Source organism: Vipera ursinii, assembly GCF_947247035.1.
Source record: "Vipera ursinii genome assembly, chromosome: 1".
Lineage (NCBI taxonomy): Eukaryota > Metazoa > Chordata > Lepidosauria > Squamata > Viperidae > Vipera > Vipera ursinii.
In genome coordinates, this window is record NC_139512.1 from 207,570,545 (window position 1) to 207,583,357 (window position 12,813).

Genomic DNA, 12,813 nt, shown 5'->3' on the forward strand with positions numbered 1-12,813 from the left:
TGGGGATTTGGGGGGGGGGGCTGCAGGCAGCAGTGGCAGAGTGCAGGGCATCCAAAAAAGCAGAGCCGGTGGAGGGGGAAGGGGAGAAGACATATAGGTGGTAAGAATTGAAGCTCCTGCTATGGCTGTAAATTTGGGCAGCTTGCTAAGCACCCAAATTTTGATCATGTGCCTGAGGGGGCACTGCAATGGTTATAACTTTGAGGACCGGGCAAAACAACCATTTGTTCAGTCCTGTCATATCTTCAAACAGTCACTACACAAATGATCAGCGAGGTACAGGTAAGCGAGGACTATCTATAAATATTATTGCATCTCTATTTTGAAGCAAAACGGATTGCTACCATCAATGAAGAAAGTAACCCTGTAACACAGCTAAACCATGCCAATTAATTTCCTTGATAATATTTTGCATCAGCAAAGTGTCAGCTTTTGATTTAAGCTTCACCTAACTATCTTTAGGGATTACATTCCTTAAATTGTGGATTCTACAACAATATTTTGAATATTCATAGGGCAGAGAACGCAGGTATGGATTTTCTCTTATTTATGCCCTGCTTCTCTCAATAGGATCAATAAAGAGGCTGTAAAAGCCGAAATAAGTCTCATGGACACAATTCTCTCCCAGGGAATAATAGTTTGATATCCTGGCTAGACAGACTGATTACAAAAAAAGCAATGTAAGGGGCTAAATCAATTTTCATGGCTTCTCAATGCTATCTTCCAACAGAGGGTTGAACCTTTTGTCCATACCCAGAATTCTACCCAAACTAAGGACTTTAGCATTAAACTGGGCTCGTCTATGAATATGCAATTTCTTGATGTAAAAGAAATGTGCTTTATATTTCTGTCTGCAGATAACCCACACTGAGGGGGGAAAACAACCACTACACCACCTCTGAAAGTTACTGACATTCAGCAAACAAAGGAAATGTGTCCATGACATAAGCATTTCTCAAGCTAATACAGTCAACATTTGTACTTTTCTAGTTTTACAACGCAGTTTAGTAATGAATGAAAACTGAACAAAAATGAACAGAAGAAGCCCTTCTATTTGGAAAAAAAAACGCAGGAAGAAAATGCAAATGTTAGAAGAAACACAAACACAAATGTAGGCACCAAAAGAGGAAGGAAGGAATCAGTTAGGACAGAGGTCCCCAACCTTTTGGGTGCTAGAGACTGGTTCTGTGGAAAGAGGTTTTTCCACAGACTGGAGGGCACACGGTTTTGTGTGCTGCCTGCATCTTAGGAGAAACAAGAAACCTAGATAACAAATTTGACCAATTTGCCGCTGCTAGATAACAATCTTTTGGGTTTTTTTTACATTATCAGCAAATTCTGTAGCTTTACACATTATACACAGCTATTGGTGCAGAATGCGGCCGCGCGAGTTGTAATGGGGGTCTCCCGATACTCCCATGTAACACCTCTACTCCGCGAGCTGCATTGGCTTCCGGTTGCCCTCCGGGTGAAATTCAAGGTGCTGGTTATCACCTATAAAGCCCTACATGGCCTGGGTCCGGGGTATTTGAGGGAACACCTGCTGCCGGCATCAAATGCCCTTCGCCCAGTGCGCTCCCACAGGGAGGGTCTGCTCAGGCTCCCACCGGTAAGAGATTGCCGGCGGGTGACACCCAGGGATAGGGCCTTCTCAGTGGGGGCGCCTGCCCTCTGGAACCAGCTGCCAGTGGAGCTGAGGACTGCCCCCGACCTCCGATCATTCCGCCGGGGCCTGAAGACCTGGCTCTTTGAGCTCTCGGGCCCAGGCTGAGGAGAAATTTATTTTAATTGGGGTTTTTTAATTGTACAGGGTTGGTTTAATCTTTTTTAAATTGGTTTTTTAACTTTTGTATGGTTGATTTTTAACTCCCTGTAAACCGCCCTGAGTCCTCAGGGAAAGGGCGGTATATAAATGCAATAAAAATAAATAAATAAATAAATATTCAACATAGCCAGGTTTCAATCTTCCAAATGGAATTGTAAGGTCAAAGAAGCAACATTAAATCCTGCAACTGTCATTTTTATCTCACTGCCCAGGATATAATAAAAGCCTTCTTCCGTTAACCACTGACTACTAATGAGGGGGAACACTCTCTTATATTAAGAAAAATCAGCTTCATTTCATGCAGTGTTGGAAGGAACAAGAATTTGTACAATAATGCTATTTCCAAACTTGGCAAAGAGACCAACCCTTCCCAGAAGCCAAGGTCAGTCACGAGCCTTTGTCTGCCCCAACTGGACAACAATGCTTCATATAGTCACACAATGCTCTCATTCTGAGGAGGAGAAAAAGGTTGCAGCAACTTCATGGCTCTAATAGCAATTGGCATCTTGCACGATTTAGAGCAGGGATGGCAAATCTCTGACATTCGTGTCAAAGGTGATACACCACAGTGATTTGGTTGACATGCTTGCACTCACCAACATCCAACAGCAACTATTCTCGAAATCAAGCCCTGGCCCTGTTCTCACACAATTTTCTGGGGAGAGCTAGAACTGAACTGAAGGACTAGGACGCCATTTCAGGTCCAGGCTTAGTGCCACCATGAAATGTCACAGTTCAGGGTGGCCTAGATGTGGGGAAAGATGGAGAATTGTCTTTTGATCGTGTGCTTGCGTGCGTGTGCGTGGGTGTGAGTGAGAGAGAGGGAGGAAAGGAGGGAGAGGCAGGCATTTTCTGAATTTTTGACACACTGAGTCCAAAAGGTTCATCATCACTTATTTAGAGTCAATATACTATAGATCTGAGTTCCCCAACATTTCCGGCTTTGAGGACCAGTGGCAGGGAGGGGATAGTTCCACTCGAGTGGCCGACAAGTGCTCGTGCAGCTCCATTTTGCACAAGAGGCGTGCATGTGTGCCTGCCACTCACTTAAATGGAGCATATGTGTGAGCGCTCGCCCAGCTGTTTCTGCGGGCCAGTTGTAAACCCCCTCACCACCCACTAGTGCAGGGATTCCGAACCGGGGGAGCGAGACAATATTGCAGGGGGTGTGAAAACTTGGGCTTTCAAAATTATAGTGTATATGCATAATTCGTTGCCGTTATTTTGAACCTTTGTAAGGGGTGCGAGAATATATCAGAAGCGTTCTAGGGGTACGGGGTATAGAAAAGGTTGGGAGCCGTTGCACTAGTGGGCCATGGCCCACAGGTTACGGACCCCTGCCAGAGATGAAGGAACAGAACCTGCCAGTCACATATTGTTTTTCCAATATCTTTTGCACATGCTAATGTTTTCCTCTTTTCATTTATGTTGGTAGGGTCACTGGATTCACAGTTGTGCAGCAAAAAATAAACAGCGGCAAATGGATAAAACTATGTAAATAGACAGATATTCAACTTAAAATGCAGAATTTTCCTAATATCAGAGAATTAGCAAAGGCACCTTATTTATAAGCCTTTCCATAGAAGTTGCAACAGAAGGGCATGTATTATCTCTGCTATCTAAGTTACTTGGGAAAGTCAAAGTGTTAATAGTCGACCTGACAGAATACCATTTTTTTTCAGCGTTGGAGAAAACAGCTAACAATACAAATTACAATTCAAACATGCTTTATATTTTGACATTAAGCTTCTCTCCGAAAGCCAAGCAACATCAACCCAGAGGAGGTTAAATCAAGCAATGGTTTCCAAACGACTGAATAAGAAAAAAGGAGGATTTAATGGAATTTCATAAAAGGTTTTGAGGACAGAAACAACTTTCCATCAATAATATGCCCCAGTTTTTAAATCAAGAAGCAGGCTCCTGATTTCAAAATGATAAGGTAAAAATATGGCGAGGAATGTTTCAAGAATTAGATATTAATTTAATTCTTTCCAATTTAATTCTTTCTCAGATAAGTAAACAGAATGAATATGATTGCTTCTCCATTTTTCCTATAAAAATTGCAGTTTGGTTAACTGCAGGTATAGGTAGTTTTCACTTACCAACCATAATTGGAACCAGCAATCCCATCGCTAAGCAATCCAGTCGTAAAATGAAAAATCACCTTACTGCACCCAATTTACAACGGCATTCATCAGTTCCGTCTGCAGTCATTAAATGAACCACCAGGGTCATTAAGTGCAAGGCCATGTGATTTGTGACTTCCTGCAGCTTCCCCATTGATGTTGCTGATCACATGACCACAAAAAGCTGCAACCACTGTATATGCATATTCATTGCCAAGTGCCTAAATCGCGATGACAGGTCTATAGGGATGCTGGGATGGGCGCAACTTGGTGAGCTGGTCACAAGTCTCATTATTTAGCACCATCATAACTTCAAATGGTTGCTGAATGAGAGCCAGAAGTAATGACTACCTATACTGGCACTTTCTGCTTGGTGTTAAAGAAGCGTGAGAATGGCTGTGGTGCTCGGCTGTATTCTGTGCAAACAATGTTCACCCTAGGACCCTTCCCACAAGCATGCAATATTCAACACACAAACCCCTCTCCCAAGAACTGATTCAAGTAATACAAACAAACTGTAGCACTTACTTTAGCCTTGACAAAGTGGAAGTAGAAAACTTACTTGAACACTGATGTAACAGATAAGTTTGGACAAACCGAGGTACAGTATGCAACCTATTTTGGCACTTTGAGATAACCTATTTGATGGTTGAATAGTTTGAGTGTCTTATCTTGCCAGTAATTTACCTGATATAATGATATGTGAGACCAGTCAAGTAGAATTATCATCAGCCTGTCAGAAGATCAGGATAACTATGGTGTGAGCTGGGGGGGAAAAGTTTCTGACAGTGACACAGATAAGTCACTTTGCACGATGCAAGATTGGGGAAGGAACAGGTTTCACTAACTTTAAACATGACAAAGTCAAAAGGGACAAAAGAAAAACTTCATGTGCAGTTCTAAAATTAATTTTACTACAAATATGCACTCACATTGTTATTCTATGGCTCCTACCCAATTATTCAGAATAGAATTCAGACACTGTTCCTAGCAAAGATAACCCTTAAGAAAAATAACCAGCAAGGTCCTGGTCACTTCAGAAAATCCTGTGCAACCTGAAATAATTTTAAAACAAATGTAGCCTAAACTCAGGATGCACACCAAAGCACTGGAGGGTGAGGGGGGGGGAGCAGTGAAGCCTATTCTTGTCCAAGAACAAGATAAAAAAAATGCATCCTAGAGCTGCGAAGAAAAAGAATTAGGTACAGGAAAGGAAATGTTTAGCTCAATTACAGTACTCTTATTTTATTTAACCTCTCAAAGATGTTGTTTTTTAGTTTTCTGCTCCCTTAGTCCAATAAAGAGACTTTTAGCAACTAATGGAATGTTTTTGTATTGTTTATTTTTAGTTCTGCGGTGTATTTCAAAATAGTGGTTCCTTCCCTAATCTATACCGGTAGTTCTCAACTTACAACAGCAATTGCCGCTGGAATTTTTATTACTAAGTGATGTAATCATAAAGTACAACTGCAATGTTTAGTGATGGCAGTCCATGAAGTCCTGGTTGCTGTTGTTAACTGAACCCAATCACAGTTGTTAAGTGAGACAACCATCAGAAAGTCCCATGCCAGCAGGCAGGTAAGTGGGAGGGGGGGAAGGAGCAAGAGGGTGAGTGAACATGTGAAAGGGAGAGTTGGGGAAGGGGCAGGGGGTGGACCAAGAGGTGTCATGGAGTTTGGGGAGGGTCCACAAAGAGGTACAAAAGGGTTTTGCAAAAGGTGCTGCACAGGCTGGGGAAGGTGCATGACAGTGGGTTGGAGAGGAGATTGAAAGTGTACAGGAGGCATGGTGAAGGTCAGGGAAGGTATGTAAGGGTACAATGTGTTGTGTGACAAATACTGCATGGGCTGGGGAACCTTCCCCAGGGGTGTGGGAGTGGCTAGTGAGAGCACAGAGGGACTGGGCAAGGGTGCACTGATAGGGGAGACAACAATTTTCAATCTTCTCTGCCTTAATTAAAATAAAAAATAAAAAACCTTCTCTTCAGCTTCATTAGAAAGTCAATGGGGAAGCCCATTGACTTTCTAATGAAGCTGAAGAGAAGGTTTTTTATTTTTTATTTTAATTCCATTTATATCCCGCCCTTCTCCAAAGACTCAGGGCGGCTTACAAGCTTAGCAGTAGCCTTCATTCTATGTATATGCCTGCTTATTAGGGCTTTCACACACACCCCAAGCGGCATTATTACAAAGTCAGCTTATTGCCCCCAACAATCTGGGTCCTCATTTTACCTACCTCAGAAGGATGGAAGGCTAAGTCAACCTTGAGCCTGGTGGGATGCGAACCTGCACTAATTGCAGGCAGCAAATGGTGATCATGTGATCTAATCAGAGTACTTGGTAATCAGTCATAAATGCAAATGGGCTGTCATATACCCAGATCACCATCATGTGACTGAACTGAAGGGACCCTGCGATGGTCAGAACTCCAAGGACAGTTGTAAACACTATTTGTTCAGCAGCAGCATTCATAACTTCAAATGTTTTTCCTGAATGGCCATCAGTCAAGGACTACTTGCAGTCTGGGGATGATAAATACAATCCAGTACATATATCTAGAAGGCACCCATCTAGGGAAGGTGGCTGTAGGACAGAATTACTATTGATAAAACCAAAATTATTGATTCAGACTGAAATCAAAGTGCTTCTCATTCTACATATTATTGGGGGAGGGTGTGTGTGTTCCAATGTAGTTACTCTGAAGGGAGAATAATTGGCTGGGAGAAAAATTGTCATTTGCAAGAGCTCATTCATAGAATGCACTCAAGAACATTCACTGCAGCATCAAGCTTCAGACAACTGAGCATTCTTTTTAAATTCCAGCTCAGATTCATGCCTATACCTATTCACTGGTTACATAAAAGAAAAAATAAATGAGACTCTTAATGTAGCCAGCCATCTCATCCATCTGTACTGTGAATCCAGGGGGCAGAAAAAACATAACAGAAGAAGTTATATCTGGAGATTAAGCTCAAGGCATAATTTGACTGTCTTTTACATTATTGAAAGAAATGAAGGTATAATCATGGGTGATGCCTGGTTCAATAAGCAAGAAACATTATAATATTTGTATTCTACTTCAAGACAATTACTTGGGAAGTGCTATAAATGGAATTAAATACATAACTAATTTAATTGCACTCTGTTCCCAGTCACCAAAGCCTGCTCCTATACAATATCCTCCTGATCTCCCCCAAAGGTGGAAGACCTAGAACCCTTCCTGCATTGCTTGTACTTTTTAAAATTCTATTTTAGACTCAAAATTGACCTCTGGGTGTTCGCTAAACACAAAAAACATCAAGCATTATATAATATGTAACTCTGGAGAAAATGTGAGAACAATCAACTCTGTTACTGAAAATACCAAATGTTTTATGCATCTATTTTGACTCATAATAGCAATATTGCCAGCACATGCATTCTCTGCTCAAACTGTTTTCAGAATGGAAGAAGCAGCCTCTAAGAATATGTCTGATCTCGATTGTTCCAGGAAGTAGAGGAAAAAATTAAGAAGCAGATTTTGACTAAACAGAGGAAGAAAATTCCTAACTCTAGGGGTGTTCAGAATATTCTATTGTCAGACTTGGTTTACAAACGACAACACCACCGTCTGCAATAAAAGAGTTGGCAGGGGAGAGGGGAGAGGAACCTCAGCAAATATAAATTAAAATTTAGGCTAAGAAGAAATGGATAGATATAACAGTGATGGTGAACCTTTTAGAGACCGAGTGCCCCAAAACTGCCCCCATCTCCACCCTGCCCTGCCCACTCCAACCCCTGCCCCGCCTACCCGCAGGGCTACCCACCATCTCCATGGCCCGCAGCAGCAGATTGCCCAGGCAGCCCAGCAGTGCCATGGTGGCCACGCCCTCTGCCTGTACCATGCAGCATTATCTAGTTGCAATGGGGCGCAAGGGCGGTGTGTTGTCCTGGCTGCCCGGCTGCCATGTCCTTGGCTGCACTCTCCGTGCGGGCTGCGCCTGGGAGCAACTCTCTCCTGGGGGGGGGCTGCTGGTGAGGAGGGGGCCACGGGGGGATGCGGGGCTGGGGCGACGGCGTGTGTGCCCACAGAGAGGGCTCCGAGTGCCACCTCTGGCACACGTGCCATAGGTTCGCCACCACTGATATATAAGTTCACTTGTTTACTTCCACAATGACTGCAAAATCCAAAATGTGGAAAAGGAAGGATGATCATTGTGGAGAAGAACAAGAGAGCCAGCCGACTGATGCTTGCAGCAGAAGAGGGCTGACTAAGTTATTTTGAGATCTTTGATTCAATAAATTATAAGTGCTGTTATTTCACTGCAGTGATGGCTTTCTTTCTGTCAGGTTGATTTGGGACATGCTTACCCAATAGCCGAGTCACAGGTGCATTTGACTAAACTATAACTAACTTTTCTTTTTTCTTTTCTTTAAAAAAAAAAAGAAAATTAAATCTATATGCATTTCTCAACCAAAATGACAGAAGATTCACTTTGCAAGGGAAGAAAACACAAGTCTGCATGCTTCGCACCAGGGCTCATCCTGAATAATTAACTTTTAATGTTATCAATTTAATTAAAAGTTTTAAAAAGAAGTTAAAACTAATACAGAGGAAAAGAAAGAAAAGAAAGGGAAAAAAGAGAAAAAAGACAAAACGGCAAAAAGAAAAAATAGAAAAAGCTTCTGATATACTCTGCAGCAAATACAAGCATGATTGCAAAATTATACAGTTACAAAATATTGACTTTTTTCTATTATCTGTTTTTTAATTATCAAAACCCTAAAGCCAAAGCATTTTTTCTGTTTCATGCAAAAAATCTATAAGGGACTTCCTATCAGCAATAGAGGGACGCGGTGGCTCAGTGGGTTAGGACGCTGAGCTTGTCGATCAGAAGGTCGGCGGCAGTTTGGTGGGTCGAATCCCGAGTGCCGCGTAACAGAGTGAGCGCCTGTTACGCGTCCCAGCTGCTGCCAACCTAGCAGTTCAAAAGCACGTAAAAATGCAAGTAGAAAAATAGGGACCCCTACGGTGGGAAGGTAACAGCGTTCCATGCACCTTTGGCGTCTAGTCATGCCAGCCACATGACCACGGAGACATTCTCAGACAAAGTGGCTTCGGCTTTGAAACGGAGATGAACACCGGCCCCTAGAGTCGGAAACGACTAGCACGCATGTGCGGGGGAACCTTTACCTTTACCTTTATCAGCAATAAACATAGATGTTGTCTTTTCTCTAATCAAACAAGTCAGTTTAGCCGTCTCTGAAAATTCCATCATCTTCACCAACCATTCTTCCATTCTGGTAGTGCCAATCCCTCCCACTTTTAAGCTTATAATAAAATTGCTGCAGTAGTCATATATAAAAACAAGGTTCCATGACTTTTTTTCCAACTGTCTATCCATTAGTCACAAAAGAAAAGCCTCTGGTTTCAATTGTATATTGGTCTTTAAAATCTTCTAAATAGTACATGTATGAGCATCCAAAATTTTCTGGCTTTATTATACAGCCACCAAATATGACAAAATGTCCTTTCTTGTTGTTCACATTTCCACCATAAATTCATAAGTACCTTTATACATTTTAGACCTCATAATTATTTTCTTAGGGGGTCAGAACCTCATGTCAAACAGAAAACAAAAACCTCAGCTAAGAACAAGCAAAGGGGTTACAGCAACGTCTCATTTACATCCTGCATACGTTTGACTTTCAAGCTCTAATTAGCTGAGCAAGAAATATTTTTTCCAAGGAAGAGTCTTCGAAATCACATGACTCTTATATGGTCAAGGCTCCTCATGTTCCACCCCTTGGTTATTAAACAGATAGGCACACCCAATGGCAAATTCAGACTTGACTTTCACAGGGTAAAAGGAGACGACCTCAGGAGATGGCACCACACTGTTATTTAACAAACTGAGAACATGGCTTTGGATTAACTGGATGAACGCTGTGGCAAAAGAACGACAGGAGACAGTATATTCTCCATGATGGGATTTCCTGCATCCACAAAAATTCTGGCTACAAAATGAAGCCTGTAGGGTCCCGAGCCTGGTTGTTTTCTTGCAGATGTTTTCATTAGTGCACTGATGATGTTACCTAGTTTGGTAATGAAATGTTGCTAAAAAACAACCATGCTCAGAGAGCACCAAGAACTCCACAGAACACAACCTGAGCTACTAATTTTCTCTTCTAAAATGAATCCTGGAAACTACTGCAACAGCTGAGCAAATGAGGAGGAGCTTCAAGAAGAAAAAGAACAAAAAGAGAGGCCACAGCTGGCTACACAAACAGAATTCAAAGACTTTACTTTCAGACCCTAGCAGTGATCAAGTATTATGTGTAACCCCTAAACAATACAATAGTTCTCAGGGGAGTCACATTCTTTCTTGTGGTTGTTAATTTCTTTTTATATTAATTGAGTTGTTTAGTTGTTTCCTGGGTCTAAGGACAGCCATAAAATTGTTTAAATAAATAAACTCACCTACTGCAAAACCTGCATTGACTACAGGCAACAGGAAAGAATACAGATAGTCCTTGATTTACCATTCATTTAGTGACCATCTGAAGTTACAATAGCACTGTAAAGTGACTTATGACCATTTTTCACATTTACAAGCACTGCAGCATCCCCACGGTCACACAATTAAAACTCAGATGCTTGGCAGCTGGTTCAAATATAGGACAATTGCAGTGTCCCTAGGTCATGTGACCTCCTTTTGAGACCTTCTTAGAAGCAAAGTCAATAGGGAAGCCAGATTCACTTAACAATTATGTTACTAACTTAACTGCAGTGATTCACTTAACAACTGTCTCACTTAGCAACAGAAATTTTGGGCTCCATTGTGGTATTAACTCAAGCACTACCTGTAAGTATATATTTTTAAAATATAAATACCAAGCTAGAACTGATTGTCATTAATTGTAACCCATGATATTATATATATATATATATATATATATATATATATATATATATATATATATATATATATATATGTGTGTGTGTGTGTGTGTGTGTGTGTGTGTGTGTGTGTGTGTGTATGTATATGTGTATGTGTATGTGTATGTATATGTATATGTATATAAAAGGTAAAGGTTCCCCTGCACATGCGTGCTAGTTGTTTCCAACTCTAGGGGCCGGTGCTCATCTCCATTTCAAAGCCGAAGAGCCAGCACTTGTCCGAGGACGTCTCCATGGTCATGTGGCCGGCATGACTAGACGCCAAAGGCGCACGGAATGCGGTTACCTGCCCACCGTAGTGGTCCCTATTTTTCTACTTGAATTTTTACGTGCTTTCGAACTGCTAGGTTGGCAGAAGCTGGGACGAATAACAGGCACTCACTCTGTTACGAGGCACTCGGGATGTATGTATGTATGTATGTATGTATGTATGTATATATATATATATATATATATATATATATATGTATGTATGTATGTATGTATGTATGTATATGTATATGTATATGTATATGTATATATGTGTGTGTGTGTATTGTAATAGAGAAAAAATTAGAAGGTTGAGATAACAGTCAGCAGGCCCTTTATGGTAGGTGCCCCCACCCCCCAAATCTGGCATTCTACATTTTCTGATGGGGCTGGGAAACCTGTGGCCCTCCTGCTGTTACTAAGTAAAGCACCAAGATCCCTCATCTTTGGCCATATGGACTAGAGCAACCAAGAGTTTAATTCAGCAGCATCTGTAAAGCCCCTCCTTAACTTGCCCACACACACATTCTGACCTCACATGGAAAAAAAGACAGTGGGGGGGGGGGAAACAAAGACAAGCAAATCATACTGGTTTTCTCCCTTAAACCCCTCCCTTCCCCAAACTGCTTTTCCCTTTTCCCAGCAACAGCAGCAGCAGCAGCACCAAGGTTTCCTTACTCTTTCCTGCCCCAGCTCTTTAAAAGAGTCACATCGTGTAGAAGAATCCTGCCAATTATGCATTGCAGCACTGCTAGCTGGCATCCCTAAAGAGGCAATGCAGGTGAGCCCAAGAAAGCCTCCGAGCAATTAATGAGCCGTCAAGTAGAGGAACTGGAGGCAACAAGTCTCCAACAACTCTTCCAGGAAGGTGGGCGGTTCAAAAATGTGATACAGATAGATAAGATAAAATAGATTAGCTAGATAAAACAGATCAGGTAGATCAGGTAGGCAGGCAGGCAGGCTGGCAAAACTTCATTTCAGGTACTGAGCTTGAGAAAACCAGTTAGCTGCCAGGGTCAAACAAAAGGACCACTTGGCTTAGATCAGGGGTGTCAAACTCAATTTCATTGAGGGCCACATCAGCATTGCGGTTGCCCTCAGGGGGCCGGGTGGGTGTGGCCAGGGTGGGCGTGGCCTGCTGGATGGGCATGGCTAGAGTGCGTATGGCCTACTGGGTGGGCGTGGCCTGCTCTACCTCATTCGCATCAAGGGTGCCTATGGGGGCCTGGGCAGGAGTGGGACAGATCTGAGGGTCTCTGGCAGGAGGAGGGTCTCTGGGCCAGGGCCAAGGCAGTGGGGGCCATTCCCTCCCTGTTTCCAGGATGGCTTCGCGGGCCACATGAAACCACTTCACGGGCCAGATCTGGCCCCCGGGCCTTGTGTTTGACATGTCTGGCTTAGAGTTAGAACAGGGGTAGGCAACCTCGGCTCTTTTATGGCTCATGGACTTCAACTCCCAGAATTCCTGAGCCAGCTTGGCTGGCTCAGGAATTCTGGGAGTTGAAGTCCATGAGCCATAAAAGAGCCGAGGTTGCCTACCCCTGAGTTAGAGCATAATACTTCCAAACCCCCTCCCCCCACCTTGCACAAGCTTTGCTTTGGGATCAGAAGACCTAGGAAAGAAAGGAACCAACCCCTCGTTCGTTTGGGATCTTCCCAGCCCTCGATACCCCC

The 12,813-nt window shown here is 42.7% G+C and overlaps 1 protein-coding gene across 1 annotated transcript in view; it reads right to left on the reverse strand.

Moving 5' to 3' along the window:
• The window catches only part of WDFY2 (WD repeat and FYVE domain containing 2), a 46,505-nt gene that overhangs the window by 32,923 nt on the left and 769 nt on the right, over positions 1-12,813 (reverse strand). The window lies entirely within an intron of this gene.